Source organism: Heptranchias perlo, chromosome 33, assembly GCF_035084215.1.
Source record: "Heptranchias perlo isolate sHepPer1 chromosome 33, sHepPer1.hap1, whole genome shotgun sequence".
Lineage (NCBI taxonomy): Eukaryota > Metazoa > Chordata > Chondrichthyes > Hexanchiformes > Hexanchidae > Heptranchias > Heptranchias perlo.
Window position 1 is genome coordinate 3,130,224 of NC_090357.1, and position 20,787 is coordinate 3,151,010.

The 20,787-nt window shown below is 47.9% G+C and overlaps 1 long non-coding RNA gene across 1 annotated transcript in view; it reads left to right on the forward strand.

Annotated features, from left to right (window-relative positions):
- LOC137301285 (uncharacterized) overlaps positions 1-20,787 on the forward strand; it is a 130,793-nt gene that overhangs the window by 12,957 nt on the left and 97,049 nt on the right. Inside the window, exon 2 of the long non-coding RNA XR_010958259.1 lies at positions 10,646-10,815. This is a non-coding gene — a long non-coding RNA (uncharacterized lncRNA). The remainder of the gene's footprint in view (positions 1-10,645; positions 10,816-20,787) is intronic.

Genomic DNA, 20,787 nt, shown 5'->3' on the forward strand with positions numbered 1-20,787 from the left:
ACAGACAGAGAGAGAGAGAGAGAAAATAAAATTCCCTTCACGCCGCCCAGTCAGCTGTCTGTTGTACGTTTAACCTGCTATCAGGATTTCTCCTTTGGCAGGTGAACAGTCAGCATCACTGCTGTTTAGCTGAGCCACGTCTACAGGACTCTTCAATTAGCCGTTCTCTGCTTTTAAATTGGCTCCAGGCAAATGCCGATAAAATCATTTGTGCCAGATTTTTTTTTTTTTGTTTTGGACGGACTTGCTGAGCCATTTATCCTGAAATGCCCTCTCCTTGTTTGTTTAATTCAGTGTACAGTATGTGCCTCAAATAATAAAAAATAAAAGCTTCACACACTTTACCTTCAGTTAGCAGGCCTCGATTCTAGTTATCGAATCCCAAACGTCTGCAACATCCTCTCTTCCTTGTTTCAGGCGTGCGACATTGTTTTTGCTTAAAATATTTCTCAGTTTTCTCCCCATCCCCTCTCCGAAGGCACCGATCCCCGGCTGGGGTATGGTCCCCACGGGCATTGCCAGCTCTCCTCCCCCCACAGCACCTTCATCGAGAGACCGTTCTCAAATCACGAGCCTGTGCAGTGAGCGTTGCCAGAATATTTGTGGGATGGGAGGGGGGCATCGGGTGCCAAGACTGACTCTGACCTCACCTGATAACCAGGTGCTTAAAACCTTTCAGCACAGCTCACTGTGTATTTACAGAAAAGGGAACCCAGGCTGCTTCCCCTCCCTTCTCTCTATCATTGGATCACTCAGCCAGTGTTAGTACCCAACAACAACAATAACTTGCATTTGTATAGCATCTTTAACGTAGTAAAACATCCCAAGGCGCTTCACAGGAGCGATTATCAAACAAAATTTGACACCGAGCCGCATAAGGAGATATTAGGACAGGTGACCAAAAGCTTGGTCAAAGAGGGAGGTTTTAAGGAGCGTCTTAAAGGAGGAGAGAGAGGCGGAGGGGTTTAGGGAGGGAATTCCAGAGCTCAGGGCCCAGGCAGCTGAAGGCACGGCCGTCAATGATGGAGCGAAGGAAATCGGCGATGCGCAGGAAGCCAGAATTGGAGGAGCGCAGAGATCTTGAAGGGTTGTAGGGCTGGAGGAGGTTACAGAGATAGGGAGGGGTGAGGCCATGAAGGGATTTGAAGACTAGAATTTTAAAATCAAGGCGTTGTCGGGCGGGCAGCCGGTGCAGGTCAGTGAGTACGGGGGTGATGGGTGAACGGGACTTCACATTGCTTGTCCATGTGGAAAGCGTGCATGTGTGATCTGAGCACAAGGACTGGATGGTTCTGATGTCTTGACCCTCGCCTCTGCATCGGAGCGTCATAGGTTCAAGTCCCACTGCAGCTCTTGGGCACATAATCTAAGCTGGCATTTCAGGGCAGCACTGAGGAGGTGCCGTCTTTCGGATGAGACGTTAAACCGAGGCCCCGTCTGCCCTCTCAGGTGGATGTAAAAGTTCCCATGGCTACTATTTCGGAGAAGAGCAGGGGAGTTCTCCCCGGTGTCCTGAGCCAACATTTATCCCTCAACCAACATCACTTGAAACTGATTATCTGATCATTATCACATTGCTGTTTGTGGGATCTTGCTGTGCACAAATTGGCTGCTGCGTTTCCTACATTACAACAGTGACTACACTTCAAAAGTACTTCATTGGCTGTAAAACGCTTTGGTACATCCTGAGGTTGTGAAAGGCGCTATATAAATGCAAGTTCTTTCCTTCTTTCATCGCTCTGAGGGACTGAGTAAACTCCTGATAAGTCTGTTTGCACGAAGTTTGGCTTTTTGCATAAGGACAGTCCCTAAGGCCACAGGACTGGCATCAGGAGTGTCAAAATAAGGCATCACTGTGACTGGACAGCAACTGCTTGTTCTGAAGGAAGTTGGACATGATCAGCTTTCTCTCTTCTCTTGAAGATACAGTGAAACCTGTATAAACACTTCCCAAAAAAACAGACTCTGCTTGACAGTCCCAAATAACCTACACGGTAAAATGTACAAGAGGCAGTCTGAAACCACGCGCCCTCGCAAAGTAGGAACTACGGACAGCCTGCAATGCACCAAATACCTTTCACAACTTAAAACACGGGACCTGCAGGTCAGCGCGAGGCAGCAGCGGGTTTTGTGAAAGAAACAGCTTTTTGTGGAATGGGGGAGCTCTTTACCCAGCATCCATAGTGGCAGTGAAACTACCCTATCTCTGGGATTGAATGCTTGCGTGGCTTGATCCCAGGCTGGGTGAAGAACTCCCCATTCTAATGAACGTTTTTACAGCACCTACAATGGGCATTTTGAAAATAAGGACACCTGCAAAAAAAAAAGGGACAGCTGATTCCAGTCCCTAAGGTGTCTGTAATTTACAGATACTCCAGTAACTGATAGCTCTCATTAATGGATGTGTGTTTGTAGCCAGATTGGGAATAAAACATCGACAGCAAGTAACCACATGTAGAGGATTGCAGGTTTCTGGGCCATTGAGTGGGACGTTTGGCATTGTGACTTGCATTGACCTCCCTGGAGTCTGGTTGCATTCCCTGCTTTATGAAGACCGGGTGAGAACATTCTAGATGTTCCTTACCACTTTGACACGTGAGTGCAAGGCCATTTTCTTGCAGCCTGTGAAGAACTCTTCAAGGCACATGCCATGTCCTGCTTGGTTGGGTGTCTGTAGCAGAAGGCCGTTACTTAGTCCGCAGCACCTTTAGTATCAGGCAGTGTCTCGAATACACCTTGAAAATGGTCTTTCCTGTAATTCAAGAAGCAAATCTCTTTTGCAATAATATTGGCAACTCTCAAACCATTTCACCCATTACGATGAGAGGGTTGCTGTGGAATGGGGATGTTTGAGATTATCCCGTGCGTTCACAAGTGGATCCATTCCATGTCACCTCCTGAAAAGCAGAGTACACCGTGACATTAGGAGTGTGTCGATGAATGGAGTTAGCCATTGATGTGCTGCCTATGTGGAGTACGTTTCTCTCAGAGGGGCAGCCTTCAACTGTGTTTCACAAGATAGCCTTGGTGTTTGAGGACAAAGGATACATTTACACAACAACTGTGGTGTGGGTGCGAACTGGTTAGACTGTGGTGCTGTTGCTACAGTTACTTTGCATCACCGGCATCTCCACATCTTTGCAAATTCAGTGTGAGTCTGGCATCGGTCCACCCAAATCTGGCAAGACACCCGGAGTGCGGTGAGTGAGATCTCCGGGAGGAGGGTTACTCTTGCTCCCGTTCCCTTCGGAGTCACATTAGGCCTTCTCGGTTTGTAAATTGCCCAATTGGTTGTCATAATGCACTGTGGGTATTAATGTTCCACTGGTGCAGAGTGGAAACTGCACCTCATAGTATCATAGCAGGTACAGAAGGAGGCCATTCAGCCCATTGTGCCTGTGCCGGCTCCTTGAAAGAGCTATCCAGTTAGTCCCACTCCCCTGCTCTTTCCCCATAACCCTGCACATTTTTTTCCCTTCAAGTATTTATCCAATTCCCTTTTGAAAGTTATTATTGAATCTGCTTCCACCGCCCTTTCAGGCAGCGCGTTCCAGATCAGAACAACTCACTGCGTTAAAAAAAATGTTTCCTCATTTATCCTCATGTTCTTTTGCCAATTACCTTAACCCTGTGCCCTCTGGTCACCAATCCTCCTGCCACTGGAAACAGTTTCTCCTTATTTACGCTGTTAGAACCTTTCATGATTTTGACTGCTGTGATGCATCTCTGGCTCGCTCGCTCACTCACTCTCTCACACACACACACACACACACACACACACACGTGGATTTTGCCTTTGTGCAATGGTGTAAAACAGGCAATAGTGAGTCGGCAACTCGTTCTATATCATTCCCGTTCTTTTTTCTTCCATTGAAATCAATCAGGAATAGGGTCGCCAACCCTCCAGGATTGGCCTGGAGTCTCCAGGAATTAAATATCAATCTTCAGGACACTGTTGCGGGCAAAAACATGGGAGAAAAACCATAGGGCAATAAAAAGTGGTGTTTTATTTTCAATTTCTTTGAACATTTTCGCTCATTAGTTGTAAAAATATTGGAGATGGAGAAAAAAAACTGCGTGACTGACAGTCGAGAATTATCTAATCGGGTAATAAAGCATCTGTTCGCTTTCTGATCGCACGTGGGAAGGTGGGGCATCGCAGGGGGAGAGAGGGGGCGAGTGGTCCAGGGAGGGGAGGAGAGAGGGGGGTGAGTGGTCCGGGGAGGGGAGGAGAGAGGGGGGGGTGAGTGGTCCGGGGAGGGGAGGAGAGAGGGGGGTGAGTGGTCCGGCTGGTGAGAGTGGGGGGCAAGTAGTCCGGGTGGGGAGAGAACGGGGAGCAAGTGGTCCAGGCAGAGAGAGGGGTGGGGGCGAGTGGTCCGGGCATTGGGGGAGGGGGGGGGCGCGAGTGGTCCGGGCATTGGGGGAGGGGGGGCGCGAGTGGTCCGGGCATTGGGAGAGGGGGGGCGCGAGTGGTCCGGACGGAGAGAGAGGGGCATGAGTGGTCTGGCCAGAGATAGAAGTGATGTGTGGGCTGGAGTGGAGGGGGGGAGGGGTGAGCTGGAGGGGAGAGAGGGGGGCTGAGTGGGGTGTGAGTGGTCCGGGGGGAGAGAGGCGGGATCAAGAGAAGGGGGTGGGTGGGCCAGGCAGAGAGAGTGCGATGGGTGGGTCGGGGGAGAGAGGGGATGGGTGCGCCGGGGGAGAGAGGTGAGGGTGGATGGGCTGGGCGGAGAGAAAGGGGGTACGGGTGGTCCAAGGTGAGGGAGAGAGGGAGGCGAGTGGTCCAGGGGGGAAAGTGGGGGCCGTGTGGTCCGGGGGGGAGAAGAAGGGAGGGGGGTGGGTGGGTTGGGGGGAAGGGGGCGGGGGAAGTGGGGGGAGCGGTTGGGCCTAGGTGTGGGTGGTTTGGGGGGCAGAGGAGGGCGGGTGGGTGGGCCGGGTGGGGTAGAATGGGGGCGGGTAGGAGTGGGGGGAGAGCGAGTGGTCCGAGTTTCACTGCAATCCCAGGTGGGGTCAATTGACGGGAAGCTGAGAGGCCCATGGCCTGGAGTGGCAGCAGCAGCTTAAGTAACGTTAACTAAATTTAAAATTAAATAAAAGGTCCCTGGCAGCAGCGGGAAATTATAATTAAATAAACTTGAAAGACACGCATGTAAGGGGATGCTAGTCCAGGGAAGGAAAAATAGATATAAAATTTAAATAAAAGTGCTGATTTTCTCTGATCAAACCATGCTCACAGTGATCACTAATCTCATCCTGTCTAAGATCAGTTCCCTGATTAATGATATTATTGTGAATTATTTAATTCTTTAAACTTTCTTATATTGGGGGCTTTTCTGCTCAGTAGTGTGTTGTGGCAATTGTGCTGGTGGATGTTATGAGATTTGTACTAAATTTACTTTTTACTAGTTTGAACTTGGGCCTCTTTGTGCTTCTGTTAGATTTTAATTTAAAGTAATAGTCCCCATTTCCCAGAGAGATGTAGAGGGACATTATCTCCCAGTAATTCAGAGAGAAACGTAAGGCGTAGTACTTTTGAAGTGTAGTCACTGTTGTAATGATGGAAACGCGGCAGCCAATTTGTACACAGCAAGATCCCACAAACAGGAATGTGAAAGTAACCAGATAATCTGTTTTAGTGATGTTGGTTGAAGGATAAATATTGGTCAGGACACCGGGGAGAACTCCCCCTGCTCTTCTTGGAATAAGTTCTGTGGGATCTTTTGCATCCACCTTAGAGGGCAGATGGGGCCTTGGTTTAACAACTCATCAGAAAGACGACATTTTCCGACAGTGCAGCGCTCCCTCAGTACTGCCCCTCCGACAGTGCGGCGCTCCCTCAGTACTGCCCCTCCGACAGTGCGGCGCTCCCTCAGTACTGCCCCTCCGACAGTGCGGCACTCCCTCAGTACTGACCCTCCGACAGTGCGGCGCTCCCTCAGTACTGCCCCTCCGACAGTGCGGCGCTCCCTCAGTACTGCCCCTCCGACAGTGCGGCGCTCCCTCAGTACTGCCCCTCCGACAGTGCGGCGCTCCCTCAGTACCGCCCCTCCGACAGTGCGGCGCTCCCTCAGTACCGCCCCTCCGACAGTGCGGCGCTCCCTCAGTACCGCCCCTCCGACAGTGCGGCGCTCCCTCAGTACCGCCCCTCCGACAGTGCGGCGCTCCCTCAGTACCGCCCCTCCGACAGTGAGGCACTCCCTCAGTACTGACCCTCCGACAGTGCAGCGCTCCCTCAGTACTGCCCTGGGAGTGTCAGCCTGGATTACGTGCGCAAGTATCTGGAGTGGGACTCGAACCCACAACCTTCTGACTCAGAGGCGAGAGGGATACCCACTGACAGCTTGTGTAACACACGGCGTGTTATATATGAATGTGTATTCTGGGTATTATCCTGTATATATAACACACTCCAATCTGCTTGTAACTCACTCTAATTGACATCATGTAGCTCATAGCCATTGGCTGAAACTGTCGCCAGAGGCATTTTAACCTACAAAATAGCGGCCAATGAGATTTGTGCATTAATAAAAAAAAAAATTCCCAGTAAACAAACGTTACCATTGTACAAGTAATGCTCACATTCACTAAATTAATGTGATTGAGCGATAGTAATATTTTAACTTTGACAGCCCCCAATTCCTGGTTCCTTATAGTTATTATAAAACAATTTTAAACTTAAAATAATTATAATAATTTGCATAATTATAATAATTTGGTTAAAGCCTGTAGCTATTGTGCATTAATGATGGGTTTTAGAGTTCACCGTCAATCAGAAATAAGGGCTCTGAGCAAAATACTTAAGCTGAGTAACATTTCCACTGATTGAACAGCTGGTCCCTCCAATTCTGTTGCCCACTGAACCTACAGGTCAAAGGTTGGTTTATTTTAACCACCATTTGGGAGAGGCTTACAAACCATCCTCCCCTCTCCTGTCTGTGTATCATAGAATTTACAGCACAGAAACAGGCCATTCAGCCCAACGGGTCTGTGCCGGTGTTTATGCTCCACACGAGCCTGCTCCCTCCCTACTTCATCTCACCCTATCAGCACATCCTTCTATTCCTTTCTCCTGCGTGTACTTAACTAGTTTCCCCTTAAACAGCAATGTGAAAGTAACCAGATAATCTGTTTTAAGTGATGTTGGTTGATGGATAAATATTGGCCAGGACACCGGGGAGAACTCCCCCTGCTCTTCTTCGAATAATGCCATGGGATCTTATTGAAACATACAAGATTGTGAAGGGGCTTGATCGGGTGGGTGCGGTAAGGATGTTCCCAAGGATGGGTGAAACTAGAACTAAGGGGCATAATCTTAGAATAAGGGGCTGCTCTTTCAAAACTGAGATGAGGAGAAACTTCTTCACTCAGAGGGTAGTAGGTCTGTGGAATTTGCTGCCCCAGGAAGCTGTGGAAGCTACATCATTAAATAAATTTAAAACAGAAATGGACAGTTTCCTAGAAGTAAAGGGAATTCGGGGTTACGGGGAGCGGGCAGGAAATTTGAGGTTAGGATCAGATCAGCCATGATCTTATTGAATGGCGGAGCAGGCTCGAGGGGCTGATTGGCCTACTGCTGCTCCTATTTCTTATGTTCTTATCTGTTACGTCCACCTGAGAGGGCAGACGGGGCCTCGGCTTAATGTCTCATCCGAAAGACGGCACCTCTGACAGTGCAGCACCCCTTCAGTACTGCAATGGGAGTGTCAACCTAGATTTTGTGCTCAAGTATCTAGAGTGGGTCTATGAACCCATGACCTTCTGTCTCAGAGGCGAGAGAGAGGAGTAAGGCAGAGGACTGAGAGAGTGTGCTAAAAGCTGAGACACAGGGAGCTAGGATAGAGAGAATGCTTTGAGGTAGACTACTGGGAAAGCACTAACGAACGACTGCAAGGGAGAGAAAGAACACGGGTAGAAGGAGAGATAAGGCAGAGTGTTGGTAAAAGGAGACAGATAGAAGGACAGAGTGAGAAACCGAAAGAGCCAGAGAGAGAGAGAGAGAGAGAGAACGATGAAGTCCTCAGTTGAGGTTGAAGATCAGCCATGATCTGCCTGACCTCGTTCCTCTCTGCACATTATCTGCACACTCGGGAGGAGCCTAGAGAAAGATAGGAAACTAAAATTCATACAGATTTGACCGCTGTGGTGCAAAATGCATTCGCACTTGGCCACGCCCAGAATATCACCACACCATCTCATCTGTCCAAATCCAGACAAGGAAGGTCCTTATTTTCCATGTTCTATAATATCTTCGCCTCAGAGCCGCAGCAGACGGTTGTACACGTGCAGTAAAAGTCCCTCTGGTTGCTATGGGTGACATTTTAAATTTGCTTGTGAAAATTTCGCTATTTCGTGTGAAAGTGTAAAAGGAAGGGCTTGCATTTATATAGCGCCTTTCACAACCTCAGGACATCCCAAAGTGCTTTACAGCCAATGAAGTACTTTTGAAGTGTAGTCACTGTTGTAATGTAGGATACCCAGCAGCAAAATTGCACACAGCAAGATCCCACAAACAGCAATGAGATAATGACCAGTTCGTCCGTGTTAGGTGTTGGCTGAGGGATAAATATTGGCCAGGACACCGGGGAGAACTCCCCTGCTCTTCTTGAAAGGGTGGCCATGGGATCTTTTATGTCCACCTGAGAGGGCAGACGGGTCCTCGATTTAACATCTCATCCAAAAGACGGCACCTCTGACAGTGCAGCACTCTTCAAAAGTATTTGGCTGTAAAGTGCTTTGGGTGGTCCTGAGGTCATGCAGCATTTATAAAGGCGCCATATAAACGCAAGTTTTTTTGTTGGTGACTAAACAACGAGAGGGTTGGCGGAGGGGAAGGGGAGGGGCCATCCACCCCCACCGAACACGAGTATCTCGCTGGATGTCAGCCCAGAATTCAGAGCCGGAGCTCCGGCCTCCGCTCCCCGGGACCGTCCGGAGCTCCGGCCCCCGCTCCCCGGGACCGTCTGGAGCTCCGGTCTCCTCTCCCCGGGACCGTCTGGAGCTCCGGTCTCCTCTCCCCGGGACCGTCCGGAGCTCCGGCCCCCGCTCCCCGGGACCGTCCGGAGCTCCGGCCCCCGCTCCCCGGGACCGTCCGGAGCTCCGGCCCCCGCTCCCCGGGACCGTCCGGAGCTCCGAACGAGATCATAGTCTGTACGATCTGCATTGTATTGGTTCAAACTATATTGCTTGAAATTGTGTCTTTTTAAATTGAACTGTGTGTATCTTTAAATTTTATGAAATAAAGTATATTTTAAAATGTTAAGAAACCCACTGAGCCAAAGGCTGGTTCCTAGTGGTGCATTGATGAACCCCCAAAGGCTCAGGAATGTGGGACTAAGGCACGGATCAGGAAAGTCATTGGTTTGATTCCTCTGTTGGAAAGTGCATGGTATGGGGACATGATTGGCATTAGATTCAATGCTGCCTAAAGCTGAGTGGCCTGTCAACGTTCACCTCCGAGGCTCACTCCTGAGCAATGGACACTTGGGAGAGTTCTGGTCTCCATATTATACATTAAAAAATAGAGGCACTGGAGAAGGTGTAAAAATAAAAGATTTGCAAGGTTGATACCCGAACTGAGAGGTTATATCCATCAGGAAAGATTGAACAGGCTGGGTCTCTTTTCTCTAGAAAGGAGAAGACTGAGGGGGTGACCTGATAGAGGTCTTTAAAATTATGAAGGGGTTTGATAGGGTAGATGTAGAGAAGATGTTTCCACTTGTGGGGGGGACCAGAACTAAGGACCATAAATATAAGATAGTCACTAATAAACCCAATAGGGAATTCAGGAGAAACTTCTTTATCCAGAGAGTGGTGAGAATGTGGAACTCGCTCCCACAAGGAGTAGTTGAGGCAAATAGCATAGATGTATTTAAGGGGAAGCTGGATAAACACATGAGGGAGAAAGGAATAGAAGGATATGCTGATAGGGTGAGATGAAGTAGGGAGGGAGGAGGTTCGTGTGGAGCATAAACACCAGCATGGACCAGTTGGGCTGAATGGCCTGTTTCTGTGCTGTAAATTCTACCTAAGTATTGGAATATGTTTTGGGGCCCATAGAATTATATCTCCGCATGAGTCAGCACCTCCTCGAGAGGTGGAGGGAGGTGGGGGGAAGCACTGGATGAGAAAAATAGTTGGGGGAGGAAAACAAAACAGCCATGTGGCCTATCTTGCAGCGATTAGGTCGGTCAAGAATTACATAGAATCTACAGCTCAGAAATAGGCCATTCGGCCCAACCGATCTATGCTGGTGTCTATGCTCCACACGAGCCTCCTCCCACCCTACTTCATCTCACCCTATCAGCATATCCTTCTCTTCCTTTCTCTCTTGTGTGCTTATCTAGCTTCCCCTTAAATGCAGTCTGACACTTTCCTCGATCGGCAAATCGGATTCAATTGAGAGCAGCATGATCCCACTTGGAGACAATCGATTGTACAAACAGGGCCTTTTTGTCCAGCTTCCTTCACCTTGAATCCCTGATGGATAACAGGAGCTCCTAGGGTTGGTAAATGGAGTCTGTTTTGACTGCTGCTTTAAGAGTGTTAGATTGTTATTTGGTCTAGCGGCTTGGAAGCCTTGTCACATTGTAAAAACATCAAATATTTGCACTAATCACCTCCCTCCCCCTCTTCTCCTTCTTTCTTTCAGCAAGTCCAGAGATCTTTGGCAGACAAAACAATGGGAAGGAGACTAGAAGCCCTGCAGAGATGCCACAGCAGGCTATAGCTGAGCCTGATTTAATTACTGTTGAATGCTAACCCGAATGCCTGATGTCCCCCATGCCAATTACGCAGTGAAAGATAAACCTGTCACTAAAGGTGAGAAATTCTACATCTGTCTTTTCACACTTTTCAAAGAGCCGTCTTAATGACGAGCAATTAAATATCAGGCATTCTCCTAAACCACTAAGAGAAAAGGCTTTACATTGATGACAGTGGAGGACTGTTATGAGATTTTTGATGCTTGCTAATTATTTTTCACGCCATAAGAGTTGCTTCCTCAAAAAAAGTCACCGAATATTTTTTGTAAACCGTGGTACATTTCATACAACATTTAAAGAAAAAAATCCCCTCTTCTCCTCAAATGTAAGGAGTCTTACAACACCAGGTTATAAGCTGTTGGACTATAACCTGGTGTTGTAAGACTCCTTACATTTGTCCACCCCAGTCCATCACCGGCATCTCCACATCTTAGCCTCAAGACTTCAGCTCCTTGTTGGGATGCCATTCCATGGCTGTTAATTGGCCTCTGCCATCTTGTCCAAGTGACCATTTTTCATGTATGAGCTTTGGCAGGCATAGAATATAAGAGCAAGGAGGTTATGATGGAGCTGTATAAAACACTGGTTAGGCCACAGCTGGAGTACTGTGTGCAGTTCTGGTCGCCGCACTACAGGAAGGATGTGATCGCTTTGGAGAGGGTGCAGAGGAGATTCACCAGGATGTTACCAGGGCTGGAGCGCTTCAGCTATGAAGAGAGACTGGGAAGATTGGGTTTGTTTTCCTTGGAGCAGAGGAGGCTGAGGGGGGACATGATTGAGGTGTACAAAATTATGAGGGGCACAGATAGGATGGATACTAAGGAGCTTTTTCCCTTCGTTGAGGGTTCTATAACAAGGGGACATAGATTCAAGGTAAAAGGCGGGAGGTTTAGAGGGGATTTGAGAAAGAACTTTTTCACCCAGAGGGTGGTTGGAGTCTGGAACTCACTGTCTGAAAGGGTTGTGGAGGCAGGAACCCTCACAACATTCAAGAAGCATTTGGATGAGCACTTGAAATGCCATAGCATACAAGGCTACGGACCAAATGCTGGAATATGGGATTAGAGTAGACAGGGCTGATGGCCGGCGCGGACACGATGGGCCGAAGGGCCTCTATCCGTGCTGTATAACTCTATGACTCTATGACTCTATTTGACTGTGGAGGGCATCAATGCTGACCCTCCTTCTACACAGAGGCTGATATTTTCCAGCAGCAAATTGCAATCGAAAGCAGCAATCCCTGCCTTGCCTATATCTTCCCGACAAACTATAGACTTTTAAAATCCAACTTCAATGTCACTTAACAGCTACTGCCCTCTCTACCTGTTCAGGTGTTCTATTTGAAGAGCAGAGTGTCCTGGCCAACATTTATCCCTCAACCACCCAAAAAACAAACTAATTGATTATTCATCTTAATTGCTACACACAAAATGGTTTGCCTAAATGGAATAAACGTTACGCTCCAAAGCAATAAATTGTATCCTAGGCTTTTGAGATGTTCCTGAAAATGTGATAAGACGTTTTATAAATCTTTCTTACTGTATAGGTTTTCTTTCTTTCTGAGATTGTTATACAGAGAATCAAACACAGAACTTTCTTGATCTCCATCACTTAATCATACATCAACCCACGCACGTTTCTACTGGAGAAAAGATCCTTGAGAATTCTATAATGAGCTTGCTTTAATTCATGAGCTTGGACATTATATGTAATCTTCTCCCAGGCAGTCTTGACATTATTTTTGACATCCTGCCACGTTCTCTCAGTGCAAAAATCCATGGCTAACTTCTTTCCAGGCTGTGTGTCTGCCGTGGCTCAGTGGGCAGCACTCTCGCCTCTGAGTCAGAAGGTTGTGGGTTCAAGTCCCACTCCAGAGACTTGAGCACAAAATCTAGGCTGACCCTCCCAGTGCAGGACTGAGGGAGCGCCGCACTGTCACTAGGTGCCGCCTTTCAGATGAGATGTTAAACCGAGGCTCCATCTGCCCACTCAAGTGGATGTAAAAGATCCCATGGCACTATTTTGAAGAAGAGCAGGGGAGTTCTCCCCAGTGTCCTGGACAATATTTATCCCTCAACCAAACATCACTAAAACAGATTATCTGGTCATTATCACTTTGCTGTTTGTGGGATCTTGCTGTGTGCAAATTGTTGCTGCGTTTCCTACATTACAACAGTGACTACACTTCAAAATAAAAAGTACTTCTTTGGCTGTAAAGCGCTTTGGGACATCCTGAGGTTGTAAAAGGCGCTATAGAAATGCAAGTTCTTTCTTTCTTTATTCTACAAGCGCTGATTGATTCATGATGGTTCAAAAATGTGATCCCATTCCTCATGCATTGTTCTACCTCAGAAGTCAACTGAACTTGTATCAGTTGGGCTTGTATCTTGTTAATCTACATTGAAGTGTTGAGTTCAAGCAACAACCTCGAGCGAACTGAACCGGTTAAAGCAGTTACTGGACATGTCGGATCCAGCAGGGCTTTCAACTGAGCTCGGGGACTATTTGCAGCCCACCTCCCTCTCACTTGAGGCCTGTGCACAGGCCTGTTGCTCTCTGTGACTGTGGGCCTCTGCTCATGGCTGTGGAATGCAGGAAGAACTTGGGAGTCATTGCTGCTTCTCTCCTTTTGCTGTCTCAGTGTAACAATCTATTGGGAGGCGAGGCTATCCCACGTTCCAAGACCAAGGAGAAGAGGGGAAAGAATTCTGGCCTCTTCCGCATCCCCCATTTTAATCGCTCCACCATTGGCGACCGTGTCTTCAGCTGCCTAGGCCCTAAACTCTGGAAAACTCTCCCTAAACCTCTCTGCCTCTCTCTCCTCCTTTAAGATGCTCCATAAAACCTACCTCTTTGATCAAGCTTTTGGTCACCTGTCCTAATATCTCCTTATGTGACTCAGTATCAAATTTTGTTTGATAATCGCTCCTGTGACGTGCCTTGGGACATTTTACTATGTTAAAGGCGCTATATAAATTTAAGTTGTTGTTGGAAGGTAAATTGAACACTGGAGGCTTCACAACTAGGCCCAATGCTGTTCTCCAACTCTGGTCTCTTGTGCATCCCCCACTTCCTTCGTTCCACCATTGGTGGCCGTTCCTGCAGCCGTCTAGACCCTAAGCTCTGGAATTCCCTCCCTCCTTCTCCATCTTTCTCTCCTCCTTTCAGATGCTCCTTCAAAGCTACCACTCTGACCAAGCACCTGTCCTAATATCTCCTTATGTGACTCGGTGTCAAATTTTGTTTGATTATCACTTCTGTGAAGCGCCTTGGGACATTTTACTATGTTAAAGGTGCTATATAAATGCAGATTGTCGTTGTAGTGTTGGTTGAGGAATAAATGTTGTCCAGAACTCCATCGGAACACTTTTCTTCAAAAATGTCCTTGGATCGTTAACATCCACCTGTACAGGCCCTCAGTTTGAGTTACTCTGAAGACTAGTAGCTCCACCAATGCAGCACTCCCTCAGTCTTACATTGCAGTGGAGAGTCAGTACAAATTATGACCATATCCCTGGAGTTGGGCGTGAACACATAACCTTCTGACTCAGAGAAAGAAAGACTTGCATTTATATAGTGCCTTTCACGACCTCAGCAAGTCCCAAAGTGCTTTATTGCCAACTGAGTACTTTTGTAATATAGGAAACACGGCAGCCAATTTGCACACAGCAAGATCCCACAAGCAGCAATGTGATAATGACCAGATAATCTGTTTTAGTGATGTTGGTTGAGGGGTAAATATTGGCTGCAGGACACCGGGGAGAACTCCCCTGCTCTTCTTCAAAACGGTGCCATGGGATGTTTTACATCCATCCACCTGAGAGGGTAGACGGGGCCTTGGTTTAACATCTCATCCGAAAGACGGCATCATGGACAGTGTAGCACTCCCTCAGTACTGCACTGGGAGTCTCAGTCTAGATTATGTGCTTAAGTCTCTGGAGTGGGGCTGTGAACCAACGACCTTCTGACTCAGAGACGAGTGTACGATGCACTGAGCCACGGATCACACCTGTAGCAGGCTGGCTACACCGGGTAGCACTGAGGATAAAGTATAAGAAAAGCTCTCCCCTGTGATCCCCACACACGGGCTCAGACAGCTTGAGTTCACCAATGCAGAATTAAATAATTTGTAGAATTTGAGTTGCGTTTGCTAATGGTGCGTCAGCCTATTAGAGGCAATGATTTAAAACGGGGACCAGCGTGTTACATATACTTGGCATCGCAGGGGTGTATTTCATTAGTTGCTGCCACGTGGATGTTAATGATTACCCCATGCTGGGATTTACTGGCTCGCAAGGAAGCTTGTTCCGCACTCTGAATGAGCCTTAATAAACCACCATTTCTCCCTCCCTCCCAAATCTCTGTGCCCACGCACCCCCCGCCCCTGCCCCCCGCCCCCCGTCACTGTCACTGGGGAAAGAGAAAGAAGGAGCAAGATCCGGGATGACTGCGTGAACATGAAGGCATTTGTAAGTAATGAGGTTTTCAGACAATTGAAAGAGAGCGGCATCCTGTTTGCTTTTCTTACTTTCCTTCCTGCCTGGTTCCTGTGTCACCGCATGTCCAGCTATTGTCCACAAACAGTTTGCCCCCTTTGAACTGACAGACCTGCAGAACTACATTACAGGTTAGCCCCCCTCCATCAGCCCCCTCTCCCTGCCTGTAACCTGCAGATCACTGTACCTCTGCCTGGTTTTACACTGTATCACAATTGCCCTTTCATTAATGTTTCTCCCCCACCCATTCCCCAAGGTGCTGACACTTACAGGGGACACTATTCCACCAGCAATGTCAAGAAAGAAAGACTTGCATTTATATAGCGCCTTTCACAACCTCAGGACGTCCCAAAGCGCTTTACAGCCAGTGAAGTACAGTCACTGTTGTACTGTAGGAAAGGCAGCAGCCAATTTACACACAGCAACGTCCCATAAATAGCAATAATCTGCTTTAATGGTGTTGGTTGAGGGATAAATATTGGCCAGGACACTGGGGAGAACTCCCCCTGCTCTTCTTCAAATAGTGCCATGGGATCTTCTACATCCATCCGAGAGGGCGGATGGGGCCTCGGTTTAACGCCTCATCTGAAAGACGGCACCTCCGATAGTGCAGCACTCCCTCAGTACTGCACCGGGAGTGTCGGCCTAGATTATTTGTTCAAGTTGCTGGAGTGGGACTTGAACCCACGACCTTCTGACTCAGAGGCGAGAGTGCTGCCCACTGAGCCTCGGCTGACAACACTGCACAGTGTCGTCCAGCTGACCATTCTTCACTTGTGAGTCTGGACAGTGAGCTTCAGTAGTCTATTCAACCATGGAGAGAATCACAGCCAAGCCTTATTCCGTCGCACTCTCTCCCCGCAGCGTGCACTTTCCTGCACTGGATAGGGAAGTTTCCCCTTTGTGGGGCTGAAGCCAATTGTAGCAGCCCTACTGCTGTTACCCTGCCTACAATCAGCCAACTCACCACAGACTGGTGAATGAGTACAGGTCCCTCCTGGCCTGTGTGACTCAGTAGAACATGAGACAGTTCATTCACCCACTGCGTCATCCCGGGAGCTGGAAGTTGTTTTTTTTTTTACCCCTTCATTTAGCTTTGCTGGTCCCGTGCACCGTTTCTGCTGGTGAAAGCTGTGGTGGCAAGCTGCTCCCTGACTTAACGGGAGCAATTTTAACCTAGCCTGCCCTTTGGGAAACGGACGGGATCGGGTGCAGTGCTGGTTTTTGCACCCTGCCTGATTTCGCTCTCCAGTGAAGCCATCGGAGTGTAATATTGACCGGGGTGTAAAACTGGTGCTCCGCCCAATCCGGTGGGACTCCCGCCCGGCGATCGAGGTTAAAATGACCCTCAATGCCTCTGTTGCTCGGAGACGTCTCTGAGAGGCCCCGGCCGATTTTGACTTTTATTTTTCCTTGTCCCTCCCTCCACCGATGAACTCCTCTCTCCGTTCCCGCCCCCTGTAACAGCTCCTCCCCCTCATTTTTCCTTCCTCAGGAAGCACTGAGCTGAAGTAGGGTTGCCAACTCTGGTTGGACGTATTCCTGGAGTCTCATCACATGACTATCCCACCGCCAACCGCCCCGCCCCCCCATGCTCCCACCATTGGTCGCCCGACACGCCCGTTCTCACGGTGCCCAACCTTCCCACGGCCAATTGGCAAACAGACAGACTCTTTGTTACCCGATTGGATGATTCTTTAACTGTCAGTCAAACAGAATTGGTTCCCATCTCAAGTATTTTTATGACTAATGAACGAAAGTTTTCAAAGGAAATTTAAAAAAAAACACACAATTGTTTTTTTAAAGCCACTATGATTTTTTCTCCCGGGTTTTGCTCGCAGCAGTGAGATTAATCTTCAATTCCTGGAGACTCCAGGACAATCCTGGAGGATTGGCAACCCTAAGTTAAAGTCAAGTCCTTTCTCACGGTGACTCGGGTGAGATTGTGAACTCGAGTGTGTTGATCCCGCCTTAGGGGTGATTGAGGCGACTAGCATTATTGCATTTAAGGGGAAGCTAGATAAACACACGAGGGAGAAAAGAACAGAAGGATATGCTGATAGGGTTTGATGAAGTAGGGAGGGAGGAGGCCCGTGTGGAGCATAAACCCCAGCACAGACCAGTTGGGCCGAATGGCCTGTTTCTGTGCTGTAGTTTCGATGTAACTCGATATCTCCGCTCAGAGCCCCTCCCAAACACCGGGCCAGTCCCAATTATTTTTATTTCAACGTATTTTCATGCTGCCACTTTGAAACATTCACCTTAGAGACCTGATGTCTCCCTTGCTCGATGCAGCACATCTCAATACAACACCCTAAGCAGGGAGTCAGAAAATGATCTCCACACTCTACCAGCATTCAACAAGAAGCCATTCCATTTATTAGATTTTTCAAAAAACTAAAAATACAGATGTCAGTGCAGCAATTTGGCCTTTCCGGTAATGGTGATATACAGTCCCTGGATAGCACAGTCTAAGTATATAATGAACAGCAGACTTTGCCAGCAATATGCATTGACGTTATTTATTAGTTTTTCCAAAACTTAAGAACCACAGCACCCCCTATTCCATCACTGCAGTAATGATGATATAGTGTCACTCTGACCCTGCATTGTTAGTACAGTGCATGCATAATACATAACAAGCCCAAGCTCCCATATCAGGAAGGCTCCTCCAGCACCTCTCATACACTCCCTGACAGAACGCAGGGAATAGCTTGTTCTCTGGTAGCTGATCCTTCTCTCACATCTAGCCTCCACCCTCTCTCCACCCCAACCTTTCTCATCTTTGTATTATTGATGCGCTGACAGTCTTTGTTCCCCTCAATCTTCCCCTCTTGATCCTCCTTAGTTCAAAAATATATCATCCCATGCGTTCCTTCTCCTCCCTGCATCTTCAAGTGGTGACATCAAGATTTATTCTGGCACCCCTTATTCCAACTCCTCCAAAGATCACAAAAACTATGGGCTCCCTCCCCTCTCCAATCTAAAAACCAAAAGCTTGGTGTGGCCCAAAAAATTATTTCTTGATTTATCTTGTCTTATCTCTTTTGCAGCCTTTCTGATGTCCCGTGCTATTGGCCTTGACTTAAGCTTCTCAAATAAAAAAAAAACAATCATCAGTATTCCCGCATGATGTTAAATATTTACATTGAAGTCCGACCCAGTACCTGACAGGAGAATTTGAGATATTTTGCGACTCTACCTTTCCAATAGAGAAGCAGCTTCCTTCAGTCATGCCAGACTATTGGTGGTAAATGGTGTTGCATTGAGCTGTAGAGACCAGGAAGGTCACGGGGACATTTCAGGAGATGACGTGCCTACTAGTAGGTGGTCCAAATACTCTTCTCTTGGCCATGGCTGATGCATGACCTAAGGAGACCAGGAAAACTGCGGAGAAAATAGAAGAGCTTAGATCCTCAACAAAATTACAAATCAATGAATAAAATAAAGGAGTGCTTCATGACATTAGTGAATCAGAATCTTTGAATCGTTGCCCATCTCCACACCTACATTCCCCCTCCTCTCCTGCTGAAACTCATTCGCATCTTTATCATTGCTACGCTCAACTTTTCCAATGTCTTCCATAGTGGCCTCCTGAACTACACTTTACATAACCTCCAACTCATCCAGAACATCCTATTCTGCACAAAATCCCGCTCACCTATCATTCCAATCCTTGGCTCCTGGTCCTTCTGTGCGTCCATTTCAAAATCCTCATCCTTGCCTCCAAATCAGGCCAGGGCCTGACTCCTTAACTCTCCAGCCTCCTCCAGTTCTACAGCCCAGGCTGCACCCTGTGCTGTTGTTACTCTAGTCTACTGCACGTCACCCCTCCTTCTTCCACTGACCCATACACTCAGCTACATCTCCACCTGACTTCAAAAGCCTCCTTTAAAACTGTCTCTTGGGCTGTGCTTTCAGTCACATCCCCTTAAGCACTCCTCCATCCGCTTCCTGCTCGGAGCTGCTGCCGTGGCTCAGTGGGTAGCACTTTAGCCTCTGAGTCAGAATGTTGTGGGTTCAAGCTGCATTCCAGGGACCTGAGCACAAAATCTTGGCTGACACTCCCAGTGCAGCACCGAGGATGAGATGTTAAACCAAGGCCCCGTCTGCCCTCTCAGGTGGATGTAAAAGATCCAATGGCACTATTTTAAGGAAGAGCAGGGGTGTTCTCCCCGGTGTCCCGACTAATATTAATCCCTCAACCAACATCACTAAAACAGATTATCTGGTCATTATCTCATTTCTGTCTGTGGGATCTTGCTGTGCGCAAATTGGCTGCCGCGTTTCCTACATTACAACAGTGACTACACTTAAAAAGTACTTCACTGGCTGTAAAGCACTTTGGGATGTCCGGAGGTTGTGAAAGCTGCTCTATAAATACAACTTCTTTCTTCCTTCTTGATGCCCGTCGTGAAAGGCCTCGGGACATTTTGCTACATTAAAGGTGCTATATAAATGCAAATTGTTTTATGTGTGGTTGAGTGTCCAAACTGCACAGTCACGGGCTGGGCCCGGAATTTTACAAGGTGAGCCTATAAATGAGGCAATTCTTTCCCATTGCTTGGCGACTGTTACCTCATTGAGCGTTAAATTCTCAGAGATTCTAATCCACTTAAATCACACCATGAAACATGGTTTACTGAAGTATAATTACCAGATTGGGTTTCCAGCAGATGGATCCTACCTCAAGGGTTTTGGAGCCTGCGTTTAAACCTTTCAATGAGTTTCAGTGAAAGGAGACTCTCTGAAAGAGCCAGTTACAGTTACATTGTACAGCTCGTGAGAGAACAATCTACGACATCAGATCCTTACGGATTCTGATTTCAGATACGGACAAAAGGAGAGCCCTTGTGAATTCTACACTCTCCAAATAAAGATTTCTTAAAAAAAAAACTCTGTTTCTTGTTTGAAACAGTTATTGAAAATTGAGAGGGAGCCTGTGAGGGAATAATACTCCGTTTGCTGGAACCCTTTCAGCGCTCTGTCTTGGTTTACTGTTTGTTGCTCCGATATGTCCGAATCTGGTCTTTTTTTTTTTCCCCTCGTCTGTTTTTCTCCCCATCCTGTCCTGAAGATGCTGGGGCTCCACAGGCGCCAACCACTCTCTGGTACCTCACTCCAAAGGTCACTTCTCATGGGTGAGCCTAGACGGTGAATGTCACAGGCTGTTTGTCCGAGGATGGGATCAAAGCCAAGCTCTGTGCACTGCAGCAACTCGCCAAGGCTTCTTCGGCAGCACCTCCCAAACCCGCGACCTCTACCGCCCAGAAGGTCAAAGGCAGCAGGCGCAAGGGAACACCATCACCTCCAAGTTCCCCACCAAGTCACAAACCATCCCGACTTGGACATATATCGGCCGTTCCTTCACCATCGCTGGGTCCAAATCCTGGAACTCCCGACTTAACGCCACTGTGGGAGAACCGTCACCACACGGACTGCAGCGGTTCAAGAAGACGGCCCACCGCCATCTTCTCAAGAGGCAACTAGGGATGGGCAATAAATGCTGGCCTTGCCAGCGATGCCCATATTCT